The sequence below is a fragment of the Strix uralensis genome, chromosome 11 (genome assembly GCF_047716275.1).
Source record: "Strix uralensis isolate ZFMK-TIS-50842 chromosome 11, bStrUra1, whole genome shotgun sequence".
Lineage (NCBI taxonomy): Eukaryota > Metazoa > Chordata > Aves > Strigiformes > Strigidae > Strix > Strix uralensis.
The window spans coordinates 3,405,894-3,428,033 of NC_133982.1; the positions used below are offsets into that span (position 1 = coordinate 3,405,894).

Here is a 22,140-nt window from a genome sequence, read left to right on the forward strand (position 1 = left end):
ACCAGATCATGCCCTGTGGTATCTAGGCAACTTGCTGGTTTTTAGATCAACAATTAACTCTTTGGCCTTCAGAGGTCCAGCAGAAGGTTCTCCCATGCAGATTGCAGCAGTTTCTGGGCTGAAGGCATTATTGTTTGGGAAGAACTTTTGTTCCTGGCTTTATGAGATGTCTAGGAGCCAGCTTCTGGGTTGAAGCTCACCACAGTAATGCAACTTTGCTCTGTGCCATCATGTGGACAGGAAGTGACAGCCATGCTGGACATTCTCCTTGCAGTGGCGCCCACCTCGTGAAACAGTGTTCATGCACATTTTCAATGTTTCTTTTCAGTTACCAACCTGGATGTCAGCGGGGATCAGGGCTGGCTCTGATTGCCGTGGAGTGAGCTGGATCTGCCAGCTTATCCAGAGGCAGTGGAGGTGTCTGCAGGTGGGTGCCCACGTTCCCAGCACAGCAGTGCAGGATCCGCTCTGCAGGGCTCAGGCAGAAGCTGAAACCAAGGGAGCTTCAGACTCTGTAAGAGCTGTGGACAGGGAAGGCACCCAGAGAGGTACCTTTGGCCTCCCGCAAGTTTGGTGGGTTGTTCAGGGCCTCTAATGGCTACAGCCCAGGAGCTCATTTAAATCACAGGTTATGAGGGTTGTAAACCCAGGAGATTGTTCATAAACACCCCTTTCACCCTCTAAATCTAGACTCAGGGCAGCTATCACCTGAGTTTGGGAGGTGTTGGCGCAGTAGGATCTGCACCTTTTGCAGAGCTTCCTCAGAGGAGAGGGGTCACTGTTGCAGGTAGGGGCACAGGCAGCTCTTCCGACAGCGACTGTGTAGCAACTCTCTGTTCAGAAATGCATCTTAAAATCTCAGAACTGCTCAGAGCGCCCCAGCCCAATATCCCCAGGCTGGTGCAGCAGAACACAAAGGAAATTGTTGATATTCAGAACTTGGTCTTTAGCTACACAGGACCTGAAAGCATGGGCATGTTTGTACCGCTGGGGAGAGAGGTAAGAGGAAGCAGGGCAGCCTTTGACACGGTAACAGGAGCTCTCCCTTGCAGAGCTAGAGGCAGAATAGTCATTATTAGAAGAAGGTGACCTGGCCTTCAGGGAGACATCTGAGCTGCTCTGGTTTGCAGACCCCTGGGTCTTGAGTCCTGACCTCACAGTGGGGTTTGCTCAGTGCAACAGAATCTGAAGGAAGGTTATGGCTGGAGAGCTCTGGCACTGCCAGCGGGAAAAGTCATGCAAAATAAGTAAAAAAGAGTCCTTTTGACAGGAACTGAGGAATACTTTTGACTGTACACAAATACTATCTAACTGCTTAATTTCAGGTCTGTTGCTTGTGGCATACAGTCAGGAGAAAATAAGAAGGGAAGGCAACTGAAGGTAGCTCCTACATTCTGCTTAGTGCAACCTGGGAAAGCTTTGGGCAGCCTATCCCCCGTCTCTGACTGCTTTTCATTATTATTTTTATAGCCAGAAATAAGGACTTTATTGGCTTTATTCATCTCCTGTCAGATGCCCAATCAACATCTGGCAATACAGCAGTTGCCAGAAAGTGCTGACCTAGTGAGACCCAGTGGAGCAGGAGGTGCTGAGGAAGGTGTCCATCCCCCCTCCCATCCCTGACTGCCCTTTTAATTATCTTTCCCAGCCAAAGTAGGATGTGTACCCCCCACATCACCCTTGCTACCTGCCTGGATTTCAGAGCACCAGGGTCATGGTAGCTCCTGTGGTTCGAAGGCACCTGAGAAAACGTCTGGGGCATGAAGGATAAGGGCAGGAGGAGCTGAGCGGGAGACAGGGCATCCTGAAAACTGCTCCTGGATCCACAGAACTCATAGTGAGGGGTGACATCCTTTCCCAGGGTTGGGGTAGGCCACTGCGTGGGGAGGAGATTTGACAAATGGATCAGAAAGGGGCTGTGGACCATGTGCAGTGCCTGGCCAGTGTAAGAGGGATGCACACAGCAGGGCAGAGGAGCTCAGCGCTCCCTCCTCCCACATGCCTTTGGATTTGCACAGGACTCAGAACTTACACGTACAAACGCAGGGATCCTTCCTGAAGGGTTTTTGATAGTTTCCTGCAGGTTAGAGGATTTTAAGATCTAGCAGAAGATTGAATAGAGAGGAATTTTTATTTACACATTTTTATTTACTTTGGTGCGTATTGGACTCATAATAAAATTCAGGTGTAACAAGCCAGAGGCAAGTTCTGTTCTATTCGGAGATTAGCCCATGTGCAGCTGCTCCAGCAGGTCCAGCAGGTTCCCCATCAGATCCCTGGGCTCCCACAGTGGATCTCTTGAGCCCCCTTTTCCCACACGGTCCCGCCCTGACTTCACCCTCAGGTGTGGGTGGCTTGGTTTGTGCTGAATTGTGGTTCCTGCCTTTCCACATCTTCGGTTTTCTTCGCTCCCTATCTCCTAGATTCAAGCTCCAGCCAGTCAGTCAGGGTAGTTCCTCCCTCCACTCTGCTAGAGTCTTCTCCCCACATTTTGGTCTTTTTTTTTTTTTCTTTTTTGCTGACCACCTCTATGAGAAGTTCCCTCCTGTTCCTGTGGCACTCTTGTCCCTCTGGTCACTCTCCTCTCTGGACTGGCTGCTGCCCAGCTCTGTTACGTGCTCTTCTGCCCACATACCCTCCTTGGGCTCCGTGGCCCCTCTGTGACCAATTCCCATACCTCTACCCTGAGACAGCATCTAACCAAGGCCACTTTGTGGCTTCAGCTGTTTTTGTCACGTAGTGCCTGAGGGCCCTTTGCACTTCGGTGCCCATGAAGAGAGCAGAGCAGGTTTCCCCTTCCTTCTGCCCAGAAGTGGAGCTTCTGGAGGAGAAGATAGCCAGGGCAGATGGGGTACAGCTTGTCCCTCCTGGTGCCAGAGCCCAGCTGGGCCAACTGCCCTCTTTGTCTTGGCTGTTCTCCTTGGAGTGAGAACAAGGACACAAACCCTTGTAGCCCTCAACTATTAGGTAACGCTGCAGCCTGGTCCCATCTTGGCCATTTTCAGAGCATGCAGTCTTCTCAAACACTGTATCAAGTCCCCAGAGCTGGGTATCTTTGGTTGTCCTCAGCTCCAAATCTGCGGTGAGAGATACAGATCATTTAGAGAAAGGGTCCCGGCTGAACTGCCTAATCAGATGCCCACTCATGTGAGCAAATGCCACCAGTGGGAGCTGAGGCATCATAATCCAGCCCATAATGCTCCTTTAAAGACATTTCAGCAGCTCAATTAAGTTTCCACTTGTGTGTTTTCTTTTTCCCCCCTTCGCTTTCATGGTCATTTAAAACAAATAAAGTGAGCAGAACACGGCAGTGTGATAACCACCATTTAATTCCCTTCCCACGGGTCTCCAGATTATTTGGTGATTCAGTGGCAGCAGGGGGAACATTTATGGAAAGGGAGGCGGGAGCTTCCCACAGGGCCGACAGCTCACAAACCAGGGCCCCCAAGCATCTCGGAGGAAATACGTGCCTCAATTTTTCCTTTTAAATACGATGGGTATGGTGAATGCAGCGCCAGAGTCCAAGCCTTGGAACAGAAGCGGCCACCCGCTCCCCCACTTTTGTGGCGTCCCCGTTCTCATTGCATGTCTCACTGCCCTCGTTGTTCTCGCATTGTGAAGTGTGGACGAAGACCAATGTTCAGGATACATTTCACGCTTCTGTGCAAACACAATATGAGATGAAGAATTCATACCCTTAGACAAGGAGACGAGAGTGTATTTTCTCATAATAAGGAAAAGCGGCCAGATCGGAGCCTGCCAATTTCTCTTCAATGCTCCCGACTTCCCTAGGAAGTTCAAACAAGCCTATGCTTATAAACAGGCAGAGAGAAGTATATTACATTTTAAAAAAAACCCAAACAACACCACCACACAAATCCTTTTGGATTTTTTTGCATTATTCCCCCAACCTCTATCTTGGTAGGTGACTTTTCCAGCTCTCCTCTATTTGATCTGCTGAGACTGCAGCGGTGGCGAAGGAGAATACCATGTGTTTTATGTGTTTGCGAACAATTAATAGTGGTACTGCATTTCACTGGAACAGCATGTAAAACGCACCCCAGGAGGGGAAAAAATAACAACTAACCAGACTGTTAAGCAGTCCGGAGCTTTTGCTGTCCTGTAGGAAAACACAGTGTGGGGGTTTGCTTATTCATCAGCAGCAGTAAATAACGGGCGCTCACCTTGAGCTCTCCTTCAGCCACTTCTTCTTCTCCCCAGCTTCTGTGCCAGCAAAGAAAGGAAATATTTACTGTAGTTTAGATGACAAACTGTGTTTTTATAGCTGTTCAAATTTTAGCTTTTGTTTTCTCCCTAAAAAGCTCTGGTTTTGTAGCTTTGGCTTTGTCTTCCCCAGCATCAAAAGCCTCTGCCTGGAGTGCATTCTGCCAGTCTGACACTGAAAATTAGTCCTGAACCATTTGCCTGAACCTGTCAACCCCACATCATAGCCACGCGTTGTGTATGCAGGTGGTTTGGCCTGGGAAGGACGCATAATGCACGTTAGTCATTTAATACATTTATAATCTAATCTCTCAGAACAGCCCCGTCAGCAGTTTTTCCTACCCCTTGTGCAGCATCTCGAGATGTGTTGCCATCCCTGTGCCCATGCCAGGAGGAGGTATTGGCTCACCCACCACTGGGGTGGATGGCTCTGAGTTCCCCTTACCAAAGGCTACGGCAGTGTTGGCTCCCTGGGGCTGCCTCCTGCCTGCGCCTCTGCCTGCCCTGGCGAGGCAGGACCCATGTCTTGAAGAGTGACCGTCTGTCCTGCGAGCCCCTGGAGCCCGAGGCCCCTTCACCGGGGTCAGAGCCCAGAGTGTCCGCCTGACAGCTCCAGCTGCACGGGGAGTCTCCAGCGTGTGCCTCGCCGTCGAAGGTTCACAACAGCCCTTCTTTTCATCCAGACGTCAAGCCTTTCTGTCGATCTCGCTCAAGCTGAGTCTGAGCCTGGAGGCACAGAGGTTATGGAGCTTTTTCCCCACAACCATCTGCACTCAAGAGTCATCCTGTCTTGTATAATTTTCCAGTGGGGAAGAGACAGGCTGGGCAGCGTGAGCTGGAGACTGCCATGCACCTTGGAAGTCCCGACAAGCCATGAGTGGCCAAGACCTGCTGAAGCATGTTGACCAGAAGAGCTGCAGACACTGGATTCCTAAAACCTGTGCTTTACCTAACACCTTCATAAAGTTTCCCGAATTAAAATGATTCAGGAAACACATTTTCAGACTGTCAGTGAGATGCATTCATCACTCCCCTGAATATGCACCAGATTGTTAATGCTCCAGGCCAAATACCATGTCTTTTTTAATGCCTACAAAATGTAGTGCATGTTGCTGGCTTTATATTTATAATAATTGTAAAAGTAACGGGAATAGCTGCACTCCTATAGGCTAGAAATGGCCAAGCACAGACAAAAAAAATGATTCATTGTTGCAATTAATGCTTGAGCGTGCACCTGTGAATAATTAGCCTGGCGATAGCGCTATGCAAAAGATCAGGGTGAGAATTAATAGGGAGACCAGTGCTGACTTTAAGATGGTTAGACTACTATTTAGTGCTCCTTCCTTGGGCTGCCTCTGCCCGTTTAATTAAAGGCAATGGCACAGGATTGCTATGCACCAATAGACCCATTGGCAGGTGGTGTAGAATATTTATATAACAGTGTTCAGTAGAAAACTTCAAAATTAAATTCCCATCCAGGTCTCTAAATATAATTTTGAAATGTCAGAGATGCTAAGAAGAATGCTGGCACCAGATGAGACAGAATCACAGAATCACAGAATTGTCTAGGTTGGAAAAGACCTTGAAGATCATCCAGTCCAACCATCAACCCAACATTGACAGTTCCCAACTCCACCAGATCCCTCAGCGCTAAGTTGACCCTACTCTTAAACACCTCCAGGGATGGGGACTCTCCCCCTGCCCTGGGCAGCCCATTCCAACACCTAACAACCTGTTCTGTAAAGAAATCCTTCCTAAGAGCCAGTCTGACCCTGCCCTGGCGCAGCTTGAGGCCATTCCCTCTTGTCCTATCGCTTATTACTTGGCTCAAGAGACTCCTCCCCCCTCTCTGCACCCTCCTTTCAGGGAGTTGCAGAGGGCCATGAGGTCTCCCCTCAGCCTCCTCTTCTCCAGACTAAACCCCCCCAGTTCCCTCAGCCGCTCCCCATCAGACCTGTGCTCCAGACCCTGCACCAGCTCCGTTGCCCTTCTCTGGACACGCTCGAGTCAGGAAGAGGCAATAGCATGCCAGATTTATACTGTTCTAAATACGCAGGTGACTTTTCAGCTATTGCGTTGAATGGAGCCTAAAATGCTCTGATGGACATACTTCATCTGGTGGGAGGCAAAGAAACCACCAGGAACATGTGCTACAGATCTGTAGACCTGTAGTTGTCTGTTGCTGATCCCCACGGACAGCCGCACGCTTCGTTTAAAGCTGTTTTACCTGCGATCCAGCGCTGGCGACAGGGTGGGCAAGCACCAGGGTTTAGGTGTGATGGCTACAGCGGGCCAGGGCAGGAATCGCAGGGCTATAAGCAGAACCCCATATGTCATTCCCCCATGATGTGTCCCCCGCAGCCTGGCACGCTGCAAATGACATCGGCATATGAATGTCACCTCGGTGTTTCCTCCTCAGAGATCCCACCGAGTGTGAACGAGAAGGGAGAGGGTACGGAGAAGAGAGCGTTGACAGATGCAGGCCGAGCAGATGCTAATGGAGAGAAGAAGGATGAGAGCTGTTCCACTGAGATCTGCCCAGGGAAAAGCTCTCTGTGGAAAGGGCTTTAGCACCTTTCCTGGAGCATCACATCAGCAGCAGGGCTGTAGTTTGCCTCTCTTAAATGACCTTTTGCTGACTTCCATCTCACAAGGTATTTCTCTCTTCTCCTTCCATCCTCCTTTTCCTCCAAGTGTACCCCTCGGTGAGGAACAGCTTTGCTCTTTTTTAACAGGTGTGTTTGATGGGTGAGATGGAACAGGGGCAACTCCCAAGAGCCTGCAAGTTCCCACAAACTCTGAAGCATCAACCTTTTAAGGTGAGCCCTGTTGGCAAAGTTTTTCCTCCAGGTTTTATCCATCACTCCTGCTGGCTCATTATCTTTCCCTTCTGCACAGTGGTGCCTCCCACCACCCCAATTCATTTTTCCCAGTTGCAGCAGCTATTGACTGGTTTATATAGATGGGGTTTAACCAGTCCTCCCCCTGGGCTGCTCCTGAATCGCTGACGAGGCCGATTTGTCTGTTCACACATCAATCTGAAAGCACATGCAAAGTTATATCTTGGCTGACTTAATTGTTAGGAGCTGCAACCCCAATGTCTTTGTAAATAAAATAGTTTAATCTCATGGGGCATGCCTGGTGGAGAGAGTCGAATAAATACATCAATATGTAAATGGATCCACAAGAGGCGGATGAACTGGGACTTTGCAAAACTGATAAAGCATCTTAGGAGACATGTTGTCACTACACTTCTTGCATATTCTGATGAAGCAGACAGTAATGCTGGATCTCAGCCCTGGGTTGCAGGAGAGGAAGGGAGGGAGGGAGAAGGCTGGGCACAAGTGCACCGTGACTGAAATTCCTGTATGGATTGATTTGACTTAAATATATTCCGAGGCTGGTCTAATTGCTAGTTTAGTCCCAGGCTTTGATTTTCCTGTTGCTTTCACATCTCTGCTGCTGAGTCTTTCCTGCATTTCAAGCAGCCTGACTGGGGGCAGCATCCAGACCAAGCTGAACCTCTGTTAGAACAAAAGAGACGATACCTGTCCTTACTGAACCCTTCCACAAAGTGTTTGCAGCAAAGTGGGCATGAGTTAGAGGTAGTGAAGGTCAGACTTTTTCTGGATGAGTGTTTTGCTGTGTAACAGCATCAGGGGGGTTATTTTGGAAAACAAAACCTGAAGTGTTTGGGACACCTTGCCCATGATGGGCCTGTGCTGATGTGACCCTCATCAGAGATCTTCTTAGCGAATTGGGGGAGACCAGTTAAATGAAGCACGAACAGATGAAGGTGCTGTGACCAATTTGCTCACGCTGACACACATCCTGCAGGGTCCTGCCTGCTGCAGGACTGTCTCTATAGGCAACAGCCCTTACTTTTTCCTGCTGCATGTCACGCGCTGCGGTGCCCACCCACGGGAGATGCTGCTCTGCGGCAGCAACCGTTGCACGTCCACCACACAGGTGGAAATACTGAGGTTCGGTTCACAAGCGGCAGCTCCGCCTGCCGTGTGTCAGGCAAGAGGAAACCTGCCACCCACCTCGGCCACTCGAGTGCTTCTCTGCCGATTTCCAGGGCAAGGAGAGGAGGAGAAACCTCCCACCGCATTGTCTGAGGCGCTGCCTCCCTTTCTGCGGGCTGAGCTCCAGCCCTTGTTTTGCAGCGTGCCACGTGGAATTTTATCACCTTCAACAATGAAATCTGTCACCTTCAAGCTGCTTTATTGTAATCTGGGGACTTTTGCCCTGTCCGCTGTAACCCGGCGCTGGGTTCCTGCCACATAGCACTGCATTCCTCCCCGCACCACCGCTAACATCTATCGATCAGGCTCCTCGCTGCAACCAACGGTGTTAACTTTAGGGACCACATTTGTACTTGTTTTCTGACCGGGATCAGACTGTTAATTGATCTCCCTTCTTTCTCTTTGCCTTCCTTCTGTCTCGTGTGAATCTCAATCCCCTTCTTCTGATGGCTGCTTCACCTCCCCTCCCAGCCCCCCTCCAGTTTGGAGAATAAAAGCCAATCAGACATGCAGGATAGCCAGTGGTGATCTGATATTTGAAAGAAGTGCAAATACATGTTTTAAATGATGACACCTTGATGTTGCATCAGTTATAAAGATACACATTTGAGTCAGATTAACTGGCATATCTTCTCTTTGAGAAACCAATTTAATAGTAAACTCAGGGAATGGTCCCTCTTCAGCTGACGTGCCTTGGATGTCACAGTTCTTAAGTTGTGGAAGGCTTTTTTCTGGCCAGTTTGGGAACCCTGCTGTGACAGGATGAGATAAATGGACTTTATTAATCTGCTTATACTATACGCTAAAAGCAGAATACTTTTGTGTGCTGCTTTTCTGTGGCTTCTATTGTAGATGCATTTTTGTTTTAGGGGGTAAGTAGTTTCCTCTGAAATGCAGTTACGTACATTTGCATATGCATTTATATGGGCTAAATAAAAACTTAACCATCAGAGTGGCTTTTCTGCTAACAATTGTTATACAGCACCATGGTTGTAACTTTTTGGAAATGTTTGCTTTGATGCAGAAATCTGAACTTTTTGTAAAACCACTTGGTCAAATCTTTGGGGTTTAGATTTTCAACGAATAATCAATATTTGCAACAAAAGATTTCAACAAAAAAAGGTGTTCACTGAAGCTTCTCTGCAGGAAAAAATCTATAATGCGTATTATTAAATATAAAGAGGCTTATGTCTTGAGTTTCAGTGTGCCACAGCTTATAATAGCCCTTCAGAGGCCTGAACAGGTTTTTTTTTTCATTAAACAAAATGTTGCATTCCCCCTGCTACATTCATTACAGGCAGCATATTGGAAGGTGCCTGTGCCCAGCAGTTCTGGCCTGGAGGGCTGCTCTCATCCATCTCCGTCAATGCCTTGTGTTATTTCATCAGCGACGGAAATATTTATTTCAAAAGCGGATGCATAAGGGATGGCAGGAACATCAGAGGTGTGAGGAACAGCGAAAGGGGAAGCATATTTTCTATACATCTGCCTCCTGAGCAGCTAAGCAGGGAGATAGTGACTTTGGGAGAGGTCCCTGGTGACTAAGGGTGTAGTTGATGATGGGTGCAGCTCTTCCCCCAAGGCTCCCTGTGGTCTTAACCCTGACCTGTAAGAAGTTCCCCCTCTTTTTCAACTGACTCTGTGCGGTTGCTTATGCACATTTTAGGATACGATAATGTTCTCTAGGGCTGGTTATACAAGGATTTCCAACGCCACCAGCAAGGGGCTGGGGGAAAAAATCTCATTACTCTGTATCCCTTCAATTGTTGGATTTGCCAGAAGTGGGACTTGCAGGCCAGCACTCCAAAGCATTGCTTCGGCAGTCAGGCAGACTTGGAATAAAGAAATGCTTCGGTCATGTTTTCATTCGCCATGGCCAAGTTCCAGTATCCAAAATGGGATTACCAGAAGTGAAATGCAGTTGGGTTTTGCCTCTGCTGACCTTCAGCAGCTGCTGTTCCAGCCCTGGGTCCCTGGAGAGCTCTGGGGATGCACCTCTGTACTGATGCATCAGGCTGATATTCCCGCCTTAAACCTGTCCTAAGCCAAGACAGCCAACTAACATACCCAACTGCAGAGATTTTGTGACAAGCTGATGGAAACCTTTCCACCAGCACATACAAATGTGTCTTGCAACATAAGCAGTAATGCAAGCATCATACTCTTTTTTTTTTTTTTTTTTTTCCCCTGTATTTTTTCCCTTTGCTTCAGGAAAGCAGGAAGAGGCGAGAAAGGATTGACACTTTATCCCACCAAGGGCTTTTTCTAAGATGCCTGCTGAGAACACTCGCTCTGTGTTTCTCTTTAGGTAGTAGCTCTTTTGATTTTCTCACTGCCTTGCAAGTCACACTGAGGTGCCTGAAGAAGGATTTGCTGATTGCTCATGAAATCCATTCTCCCTTGAGGATCTGCTCTTTCCATCTTGATAAACTTTTAATTCTTCCTTTCTAATAACGCTGAGGGACTGTGTTTTATGCCTTTATGAGGGTTTTGTGATTGATGTTCATCTGCGCTTGCAGGAGACCAGTAACCTCATTTCATTTTTGACAGAACATCGGGACAAGCGCTCTGTATCCTTCTCCCTTCTTGATCATGTATAAATGAAAGAGAAAGTAAAGTGGATATAATCTGTCCAGATCTGTCAGTCTGGCTCACTTGTAGTCTTTCACCATATTGCTAAACTTCTGACACTGTTTCTGTCCAGCGTGGCATATAAGCACGTGTTTAAAGGACACGGTCGGCTTATTTTTGATATCGTTCTGTTATCTTGTTTTTATTCTTGGTTCTGTACACTAATGTCTGGGATATTTGGAAGTAGCTGCTGTAACTTGGCGTGGGAGTAGATTGCTTAAATATTACCTCACAGAGTCAATGCAAATTTATAGCAGATAAGACTCGGACCCCAAATGCCTTTTTTAACCCATTACTGTCTTTTTTCCAATACCATTCCCTCTGCTCTTTCTGATCTATTTCCAGCAGTTTTGAGATGAACTTGACTCCTGTTTTATGCTTAGACTGACCTCATCTGTGATACTCAGTTTCTACATGGCCAGTAGAGAGATCTTGCACTTAAGCACATGCATAATATACACACACAGAGGTACCCACCACTGGTGAAGGATTTGTCAGTATAAGAAATCCTGGAGGAAAAATGCCCACAATGATGAATTCACAGAAAATACACAAAATACTATACCCAGACAGCCAGGTAATATCATTCACCAAACTGTGACACTGTTCTCATAGAGTAAATGTCATTTCCCTTTAAAAATCCATTTTCTTTCCTTAGGAGAAAGGACATTTAGAGCACCTGTACTGAAGGAGAGAAGGTGGAAGAGCCTGTGAGCATGCCCTGCTTCCTGTGCTGTTACGTGGATTCTAAACACAGGTTTGGTTATTTCTTATATATACTTATTTTTCCTCTCTGCTTTTTTGCTTTGAAATATCTGCTTGTGTTCTCAATGAAGAACAGCTGAGAGATCAGGAAAATGGCTTAAGAATTCAGCAGGCTGTAAGCTATTTGGATTTAAAATAGTGCCTGGGAGAGAGCTTTTTACACTGCCTTGCTAAACAATCCTCCTTCTGTCACCATCTGAGGTTGCCGTCCTTTGTTCGTCATGATGTCGCTTTCCCTCTAACTCTCCAGGGCCTTCAAGGAAGGGAAAAGAAGGACAAATGAGGCTTTTCTTTTTCTTTTTTAAATCCCCCCAAGTCCTTCTTTAAAAAAAAAAAAGAACACAACCCCTATGGGCCATCTGCGTTTGTTTTACCTGTGCTTCTTGGCTTTGTTTCTTCATCATTTCCCCCTCCTTGCCCCTTTGCAGGGCACTCTTGAGCACTCGGGGAGAGCTGTGCAGGGGCAGCTCAGCATCCCCGCTCTCAGCTACAGCACTTGTAGCAGCAGAGCCTGCTCACTGTCTCTGCTGCCTATTTAATGCCCTCTCTCAGGTTCTCTGCAGAACCAAAGCTGTGCCAGGGGAGCAGGATTCTGGCGGCGAGGCAGAACAAGCGGGGCACCCCGTTGCTTGCTCCCGCTGCTGAGCGGGCAGGTGGCGGAGGGAGGGTCCCATCACGCTCGGGTTCCTGCTTATTCCCTCCGCAGATGCAGAGACAGGTGGGAGGGAGCCAGGGGTGTCCCATGGTGCAGGCTGACGGCTCATCCTTTCGCCTCTGATTACAGCAAATGGAGCAGAGGGCTGCGCCAAATGGACGGCTGTCCCGGACGGGCTCAGCGCCGCACACACCGGGGGCAGGCGAGGCGGCCGAGGGGCCCCGACACCTTTTTGTCATGAACCTGGAGCCATGGGAGCCACGAGAAGGGCCCATGTGCCACCCTTAAGCTGCAGCTCACCCTTTGTGTCCTGCCAAGGAGATTCTGCCCGCAGGACACGCAGGCACGGCTTCTGGAGCGTTTCTAAAGCCATTTTTGTTCAGAAATTCCTGTTGTTGTTTTTGCTGACCTAGGCGGGCTGTATCTTTTCCAAATGTTTCTGACGTTTCTCACAGAGTAATCTATTAATGTCGCAGACAAGGATTCTGCTGACTTCAGTTTGGCTTCTGTTTCCCATTGGATGGGCTCCTCTCTTTATGGGGGAATGCCTCAAGCCAAAAAGAGAGGAAAAAAACCCCAGCCCCTGAGCTAACTGAAAACAGGCCCAAAGGGAAGCGCTTTCCAGCCGCATTGCCTCTTACTGGCTGGCTTCTGTTCTGTGCTTGGGGATGTGCCAGACTTCAGTGCCTCCGTGCTTTTGATTCCTGTTTATCCCCAGCAACATGATTGTCTATAATTATATATAATCTCCCCCTTGTTTACTCTTCTTCCTCCAGGTCTGAACGCAAGCTTGATGGCAACTCTTAGCTCGGTCTGCCAAGGCTCCAGCTCCAAACTGCTTCTCGGCATCCTCCACCTTCTTTTTCAAAAGTAACAAAGCCATTTGATTTCCTTCCACCCCTTCTCCGCGCGCCCCTGCGCTCTCCCCCTCCCCCTCGCTGGCACTGGGGTTATTTATACAGAATGTGGAAACAATTTGCAGGAAAGCGAACAATGTAAGCTGGAGTGAGGGAAGGGAGACAAGTTTATTGTGCACACTTACAGCCCCAGAAGTGAAACGCTGCTTTTTGAGGGGGGAAGAGGGAGTGGACTGTTTTCCTTTCTTTCTGCTCCTCTCTTTCAACATCTCGCTGAACCGCTTTCCATCTTGCCAGAGTCGGGTCCAAACCAGAGCAACCAGATCTGACTGCATGTTTTGGAGGAAGTTCAGGTTGGATCCCTCCCTGCATCACAGCTTGATGAGGCAGTATCTGTGTACTTAATCCTCTCAGAGGTTTTGCTCTCAGATCATTTCTGCTCCTGGATTAGCATTAATGAAGAGCATGTGTGCTTGAGAGGTCCTGATCCAGGCCTTGAGAGCTGCAGCATTGCTAAAGGCACTGTTTTCTACCTGGGTGTTATACATAGCTATTCCAAGGAACTGAAAGAGAAGGCTGAAAGAGAAGATCCCCAGGGCGTGAACGAGACAACTTTTTGCAAAGTCTAATTTCACTCTTTCTCCCCTCACCCACTGACGATGAGGTTTTCAGAACATCCCAGCACCTTGCTAGCACCAATGTGAGTGTCTTTGTAAATCAAGCAGTTTGCTTTAGTGCCCACCGAAGAGCTGAGCTCTGCTGGAGCTTGGGAACAAAGCACTTGCAGTTCTCAGAGCTGCAGGGTGTAAACCACGGGAAGCTGAACCACCATTGGATTCGTTACCATTGAGCAGGTCTGAGGTCTTCAGATCTTGCTCTGCACTGGGCTTGGTTACTGTGAAGTCCTCAAAAACTAGTAGTCCAAACTCACACATCTCTTGGGGAAGGGATATTGGTGTTGCAGAGGCAAGGAAATGTTCTCCACAGGTTGCACATCCGAAGAGAGTGGCTGCCTTGGCACGCTCCTCCCTTCCCGGGAGCTTGCAGCCTCCTTTCTCAATAGCCTGAAGACTTGGGACGTGATCTGGGCAAGCTGTGCTGAGCTGGTAGGGCAGGGCCAGGAAGCTGCCAAGTGGGACATCATGTTCCTCTCTAAACTGGACAAATTTCTGGCCGTGAACTGGTGTAGCAAATAAATGGTGGTCTGATGGCTCAGAGGGACGGTTAGAAGTAACCTGTAGTGGGCTATTCCTCCCTGGGAGCTCGCATCCTCTCCACCTCCAGTACTTGCTGCTCCTTCTCAGTCTTTTTCCATACACAAAGTGTGAACTTGGCGGTGTGTGTTTGTTCTGTGAAGTGCCACGTCTGCTCTGCCACACAGAATGGCAAGTGTCTCCGTGGGCAGGCTGACCCTCCTAAAGCTAACGGCACAGCACAGAGACCATTCCACGTGCTGCTGCTGCTCCCTTTCTTTAGCCAGCTCTTGGCCTGAATTAACAACTCGAGGTGTAAAACACAGGGACGGCTGGAGCAAAAGTTCTTTGGCCACCTATGTTTTCTGGTCAGGGGCAGCTCCTCTCTCTGGACCCTTCTAATTTTCACTGGTGCTCAGAAGGGCCCAGAAACAGCAGCAATTTGTTTTCTCTTCCAAGCCAGGCACCAACACGGCAGACTGGGAGCCTGCAGCTGGGAGCAAAGGGTGGTTGTCGCAGTCTGCCGATCCCCGTCGGGTGAGGCAGTGCCTGGATGTAGCAGTGTGGCCCCTCTCCCCCAGCGGGGCCGGGGGTCTCCTAGATTGTCACTGCACCTACAGCGGTGTCTGGGAGCACAGCGTGCTGCGCAACCTCTCTGCCTCCCGTCCACGCAGCTGCCGCTCGCAGAGCCTGGGGATATCTGCAGCAGCCTGCCCCGGCATGTCGCATGGGGTGCTGAGCTGAGGTGAGCTGAGCTGAGCTGAGCTGAGCTGACTGGCAGCGTACCGGGCTACGGGGAGTGTTTAAATACTCTGGAGAGCCCCCTCCGGTCCCTCCTGCGGCCTCACTTGCAGGCTCAGGCTGTAAGGACAGCAGCTCTGGTTTTGAGGGTAGTCTCTGGGCACCCCACTGAAGGCCTTAGGGGCACACAGACATTTTCAATCTCTTTCTGACTCCCAAGGGGCCCCACTTACTCCTGGAAACGTGGCCTTGAGTTAAACTACATGGAGAGCTCTTGACTGAAAAGCTCACAGCAGCAGTACAGGTTTGGGCAAAGTCGAGTCTTATAGCTCTACCTATAGAGACTTTAAAATGCAGAGACCAGAGGGATCAGTGTAATTTCAGGGAAAGTCATTGAATCACTCGTACTTTTTCCCTTCTGGTTCTAAATGTTCAAATTCTCATAAAAATATGGGAAAAACTCTCCTTGGAATGACTGTGCTGCTGAAACCATCGTTGGCTTTTTGGAATTTCCTTTCATCTTGTTCTTTTTTTAAAAAAATTATTTTTAGGGCTCTTTAGATGAGAACAGATTTGTATTCTTCTCTTCATGCTGCTTGCTTACCACCTGAAATCCTCATCTGCTCTTTGCAGTTCCCAACACAACCGCGAGCAATATCCTGAACAGAGTGTTCTAACTTCAGGTGAAGAAAAGCAACAGAAGCAGATGGGCTTGTAAACAGCAGAGATCTGGCTCTCCCACAGAGGTCCTTGCCGAGTGGAAAGGAGCAGAATGGTTAGTAAACACTGAGCAACTTTCATTTTCAGGGCTGAAATGTGATAATCTGGGGAGGGAAGGACAGCGTTGGAACAGCAACTATCATATTCTGGCACAGTCAGCTATTCCCAGCAGAAGCTCTTCATGTTAGAACTTGTAGCAAATTGGAGAATACAGGAAAGGGGGGTACGTTTTCCAGCATCAGGGAATTTGTGGGTGATGAAAACAAGATTTCCAGCAGCCCTTTTGGGGCATTTTAGTCTTGGTTTCTAAAGAGGTGTCCTGCTGTTTTTCTGTCATTCTTCCCTCCCCTTGCATTACTTCTGAAACAGTCACTCAATCAGAGTTGTGAGTAACTTCATTGATAAAATTCCCACAAGTTACCTGAAGGTTTGCAGCTGGACAGTGGAAAAAGAAACCCAAAGTAGAGTCCCCACTTGTGGAAGAAACCTCAGCCAGACATCCGTTTGGAGAACCAGCAGCAACCAGCTGGCCAGGCAGCACACAGAATCCCAGAATCATTCAGGTTGGAAAAGCCCCTTGGGATCATCGAGTCTGACCCTCAGCCCTACTCTACAAAGTTCTCCCCTACACCACATGCCCCAACATCTCATGCAAACGACCCTTAAACCCACCCAGGGATGGTGACTCCACCCCCTCCCTGGGCAGCCTATTCCACTGTTTGACCACTCCTTCTGTGAAAAATTTTTTCCTCATGTCCAGTCTGAACCTCCCCTGTTGCAGTTTAAAGCCGTTCCCTCTTGTTCTGTCACTAATTCCCTGGGAGAAGAGACCAGCACCAACCTCTCTACAACGTCCTTTCGTGCTGCTCCAAATTAGCCTGTGCTGCTCTTTGTCCTGCCAAGAACACACAGGACGTGGAAGTGAGCAGGAACGCTGCAGGGAAGGGCAGGGGGGAAGATGATCTGCAGGATCTAATTCCCTAATAACCCAGCTTGGGTCCTTTGACTTCTCGGGATCCTCTTGTTGCCACACATGTTCCATTAGCGGGGTGATGGTGCAGAGAACTGGGGTGCACCAGCCTCGTGCTGCTCTGTCTGTCCTGCCGTGTCTGCTCCCACCAGTGCACCAAGGGGACGGTCGCAAGGGAAATGGGAAGAAAAGCCTAGTGCTGACACAACCTGTCAGGGCCTTCAGACTGGGTGTGACAAGCCTCTGAGTACACCTAGCTGCCCCCAAGAAGCAGCACGTGAAGGGACACAGATCCCTGACTATACAGATTCTATGTTTTCTTGTCCTTTCCTCACCCTCTGTGTAACAGAGCCTAAGAGTCAAGCAAGTAGGCAGGTGTCTGCCTCCGTTAGAGCACTAGGCACTCCTCTGTACTTTTCTTTCATCCTTGGGCAGGACACTTTCCTGCCATTTGTAGCCTCCCTTTGCTTAAGAGTGAACCCAATGGGGTTTGGTTGCTTAGCTTTAGAGCCAGGAAATGGATAAAGAGGGTCAGGAAAAGGAAGAAAACAGAATAAGGAGGCTCACTTCCATAGTTTATTGAGCCCAGAGATATTTCTATAAACCACGTGGTATCAGGTGTAAAAGAAATGAAAGATTCTCTTCAGTATGGAAGAATGGAGCGGCCTAAAACTCCCACAGGCCCACAAGTCTCCAGAAATGTTGGAGAGGCTTAAACAGCAGTTTAATGTGTACCTGCTGGCAAAGAGCAGCCCCTCCACCTTGTTCCTGTCAAGAAGAGATCCTGATTCATGTCATGTGCTTTCCTTCCTTGGACAGGGAGACTACTGCAGATCCTGTGGAGTGCAGGAGTCCCGGAGAAAAGAGACCTATGAAAGATGGTTCCTGGTTGGGATTTTAGAGAGGTTTGTGCTTGAGCTAGGGTTGAATAGTTGGTGTTTCTATTTTTCTTGGGGATTGGGAGGGGAGAGATTACTGAGTCCCTGAGTCTTAATGTAGAATGATTAGAACCTGGAACAGATTCCCACGAAGACATTTAGGGACAACGAAATGCACAAAGCAGCTTGAATTTACCTACCACCAGAGTTCATCCAGTCCCAGATAAAGCCTCTGAAATGGGCAGTGTTTTAATAAAGTACATATGTCTGGGGACTCAAAATGCAAGAAAAAATTATGAGGAGGAAGAGATAGCACTTTCTCCATTTCTTAGAAAGGGAGAAAATGCCAAAAAAACTATTAGTTTTTTTCCTGAGAATGTCTCAGCTGGACAAGAGCCACTACAGGTTAAGACGATCCCCATAACCTGACACTTGCAGAACAAGTGGGCTCACTTCATCCTGGCACACGTAGTCCTGGCGTTTCTAGGGAGATCTGGAATTCCAAGTAATAACTTGGAGGTTAATTGAAGTCCGAAAATAAGTTTATTTGGTAGGTGGGCTAGAGGGGGTTTTAATTAAGTGTTTAGATCAGTGTTGCTTTAAGCATTAATTTTTCCTGGGAAAGGAAGCTGCAGTATCAGGAGTGACACCTTCACACAGCTGACATTTGGAGACAGAAAATCAAGGGGGACTGGCGCAAGCCCATAGCCTGTTATGGCAGATGGAAATGAGCTCTGAATTAAAAGAATCTCATTTGTTTGTGTTGGGCCAAAAATAACTGGACTCTGTAAGGCCTGATTCCCTGAGAATGGGTGCTCAGCAGTTTTTTGACAGTCAGGCTGGCAGAAGGAAGCTATCCAAAATGCAGACTATACACGTCTGAGGTTTTTTTTGCCTTATTTCGCTGTTTTGCTTTGTGTGTCATATTCTCCTTGCAGCTTTCCAGAGCAGAGTTTCTCTTCCACTTGTCCCCCCTTGCCTCCTGCTTAGTCAATTCCATTATTTTCCACCATTATTTGTACTGTAGTCACTCCCAGAATCTGGGAGATCTTCCTCAGAAGTCTCCTTGTCTCCTGAGCTTACTGCCAACTCTCCCACTAAAGCTTTTCATTCTTTGTTTCTAAAGAAGAATAAAAGGCCGGAAAAGTGCACCGTGACACGGATTCAGGTGCCATTACTGTGTAATTCTTTAAAAACTCTCTCTGCCTTTACAGTCGCTGAGAAGTGCTGGTGTGGGAAGCCTACTGCCTAAATTGGTGTTAGCACATGAAAGAGAAGCAAGTGCTGTGGCCTGGTGTCGGGCACCAGGTTCTGGTTTTGGTTTTGGACACTGGCTCACTCGGCAAGCTTGGGGAAATCATTTCCCTTCTCCGTGCACCTGTTTCCACTCCCCACCTCTAATTGTCTCCTTGTTTAGAGTAGGAGCTCTTCAGGACGCAGCCCATCTCTCGCTGCGTGTACGTACAACGCCTCAGCACAATGGAGCCTTGTCTTGGTTGGGGCCTTAGGTGTTCGGGTAATACAAACAAGAATAAAAGGTATGCCCAGACAGCAAGGCAAGCTTCCCAGACATGCTGCCCTGCAAGCATGTCTGAAACCCGATGTGCTGGGAGCTGTCTCTGTTCCCAGTCCTTGCCTTCTCTCAGCCGGCCAGCAAAGCATTAACCAGTTCCAATTACAATGGTGAGGTGAACTGGCACGTTCCCAGTTCCACTGGGAACCGGTGCAAAATCACTAAACTCATTTTGCAATCCCAAGCAGCGCCTGATAGGAACCTCCATCCCGCGCAGCTACAGACCTGCCTGGAGCTGCGCCGCCTCCCTGCAGGTGCAAAGCTCCTTCTGTCAGCCCTGAAGCTCGGAGCCATCTCACCCCGCTCCTAGCCCCTACTGCACACGCTGGAGCCTGCTCCAGTTTGGCAGCAGAGAAGCAAGCAAAACCATTTTCTCCTTTCCTCCCTTGTCTGGGGAGGTGCATACATGTCTCTTTGGCTTCTCTTCTTGTCCGCCGGCTTTCGCACAGCCCCTTCCTCCCGTTGTTTGTTCCTTCCCTGCACTCCATCCCATCTTTTGCGTTCCTCCCTGGTTTGATACAGCATCTCGCTGGTCCTGCTTCACACTAAGAGAAGGGGTATTAGATGGATTCCCCATAGAGTATAAATTGAATGGAGAGAAGTGGCTGGTTTCCCAGCAATAATTTATCTGATTAAAAAAATACTCCCCAAACTCCCCCTCCTCCTCTGGTCCTACACCCCCTCCAAAAAGAACATTGGCACTCGGGCTAGTGTTTGAACTGTATTATTCAAATTGCTGGAAGGGGGATTTAGATGGGAAAATAACTGTCAAAAGATGGCTCTCTGGGGATTTTCCCCAGAGCGTGAGCTCTGAAATTTGGAACATGGGTTGTGGTATGGAGGAGGCAGAGAGAGTAAATAATTCTGAGTCAAGTACCTCTGTGATTGCTAGCTTTGCCCTCATCTAACAAATAGCTTACACAGATATGCACAGATGCACACGCACATGCTCACACACATGTGCCCCCGCACACACGTTTCATAGAAGAAGCCATTAGCAGTAACTCCAAAGCACAGCAAGCTGTTCCTGCTGTTCCCTTTCTCCTCTTTCTTTTTTTTTTTTTTTTGCCTTACTTCAGGGCTGATTCCAAATAAAAAAGAAATCCGCTTCATAAAATGCCTGTCTCCTTGTTTGTTACCTGTGCGGGTTTTATTCCTTTCAAATCAACCCTATCCAAGGCTGGTAATTTTCTTCTCCTGCCGAAGCCAACATTCCTTTACTTGCACAGACTGTTGTAATTGGGGAACGGAAAAGTCACCCTGACACCCCTCTTCATCACAGCAATGCAGCGTAGGTGACCTGAGCTGTGTATTTCTGGCCTATCTGTATTTTGTTGTTGCCTTTTTTCTTTGAGGCAGGTATTTTACATTTCATACTGCTCTCACAGTATGCAGTGATTTATAACAGGAGCTACCTTATTAATGTCAAGGGCAGAATTGCTACCGACATTCAAGCTGCAAGAGTGTATGAAAATCATTTCGTTAGCTATGGCATGGTCCCAGCACCGAGGGCTGTTAGCTGATGTACGTTCCTCTCTCTGCTCGCAGCCTTCGCCAAGTCTGCGTGATGGTTTCTGGGCCAGTGGGTGAAACGTGAACAGGCCCATTCTGAGCTGGAGCTTTTCAACCTCAGAGCAACCTTAAGCTAGTCACCAGGGCTCAGGTTTCCTTGCTTTTTGACAGGAGTACTGTTCAGATGAAACCTCTCTCCGCTCCTTCTGGAGGATTTACACTGCCACAAGTCTTCATTTTTTCCAGATGTTTTACCTAATAAATCAAGGAGTCTCATCAGAGGATTCGAATCCAAAAGCTGTTACCATGACTTCAAAGGCACAGGCTGGAATGGAAAGAAGCAGTGCAGACATTTTATACCACTCTCTAGTCACCGATCATGAAAATACACTCTGGTTCCAGGATTTTTTCCTGTGGATACCAAAACTCCACTGTAATTAAATAAAATGGTGCTGTGCTCCTTCAGCCAACCTTTGCTTCAAAGAATTGAACTGCAGCGCTCGCAGGCTGTATGGTTGGCAGTAACCAAGGATGGGGCTGGTCCTGAGAGGAGGTGAGCTCTGCCAACCCCCATCCAAGATCAGGGACCGTTAACTCAGGTTTGAACTCGCTCTGTCTTTTCAGATCAATACATGGCTGCATATTTTCTCTCAATGCTAATTTAAGCTATTCTCATGTAAAGGATTCAGAAGTCCGTTCATATTCTTCAGATGTTTGGGAGACAAAAAGATAAAAAGAGTTACATGGATGCAAAATGTGATTATGATTATTCATACTGGTTTGTTCCTGGATCAAGAATGTAACCCTTTTTAAAAAAAAAAAAAATATATAGTGAACCATTTCTTTTAATGGTGTCTACATGGTGTAATTTTCTTTCACTGTTACATTTCTAAAGATAAATGCTCTGGCATTTTGAGAAACTGTTATGTGTGTGTTTCTAACTACTTGATAGCACAGTGTACAGCAGGATAATGTAATGAAGAAAAGCAGCTGAAGAAAGAAGAGATGCTCCTGCAGGTAGGTGAGCGGAAGACCTACAAGACTGCGTTTTGGTTCCCTGCTTTCCTGAAGAGTGCTGGCATGGCTCTGGCCGCACTAGGTGCTGCCCGTCAGAGGTGCCCGAGTTAGGCTGTGTTCTGTGCAGCTGCTTCTGGCAGCAGTGCCAAGGTAAGCTGCTCTTCTTCACCCTCCGCCTTGTCTTCCCTGTCCGCGCAGACAGAGGCTGTACGCTAACCAGTTTCCATGCAGGTGTGGGGCTGTACGCTAACCAGTTTCCCATCTGGATTTGTCTCACCACTCCACTAACAGTTGTATGAGCAGGACTGAGTGGCTGGTGCCAGGCAGGAACAGGCTGCTGGTGGCAGGAGGGAGAAGGTGGTGTGGCTGTGGGGAG

The 22,140-nt window shown here is 48.2% G+C and overlaps 1 long non-coding RNA gene across 1 annotated transcript; it reads left to right on the forward strand.

Annotated features, from left to right (window-relative positions):
* Positions 1-358: 358 nt before the first annotated feature.
* On the forward strand, positions 359-21,490 carry LOC141948151 (uncharacterized). Its single transcript, XR_012630376.1, has 7 exons — positions 359-427; positions 6,644-6,878; positions 6,960-7,043; positions 11,542-11,640; positions 13,080-13,173; positions 15,728-15,869; positions 20,919-21,490. It is a non-coding gene; the product is annotated as an uncharacterized LOC141948151 (long non-coding RNA).
* Positions 21,491-22,140: the final 650 nt, after the last annotated feature.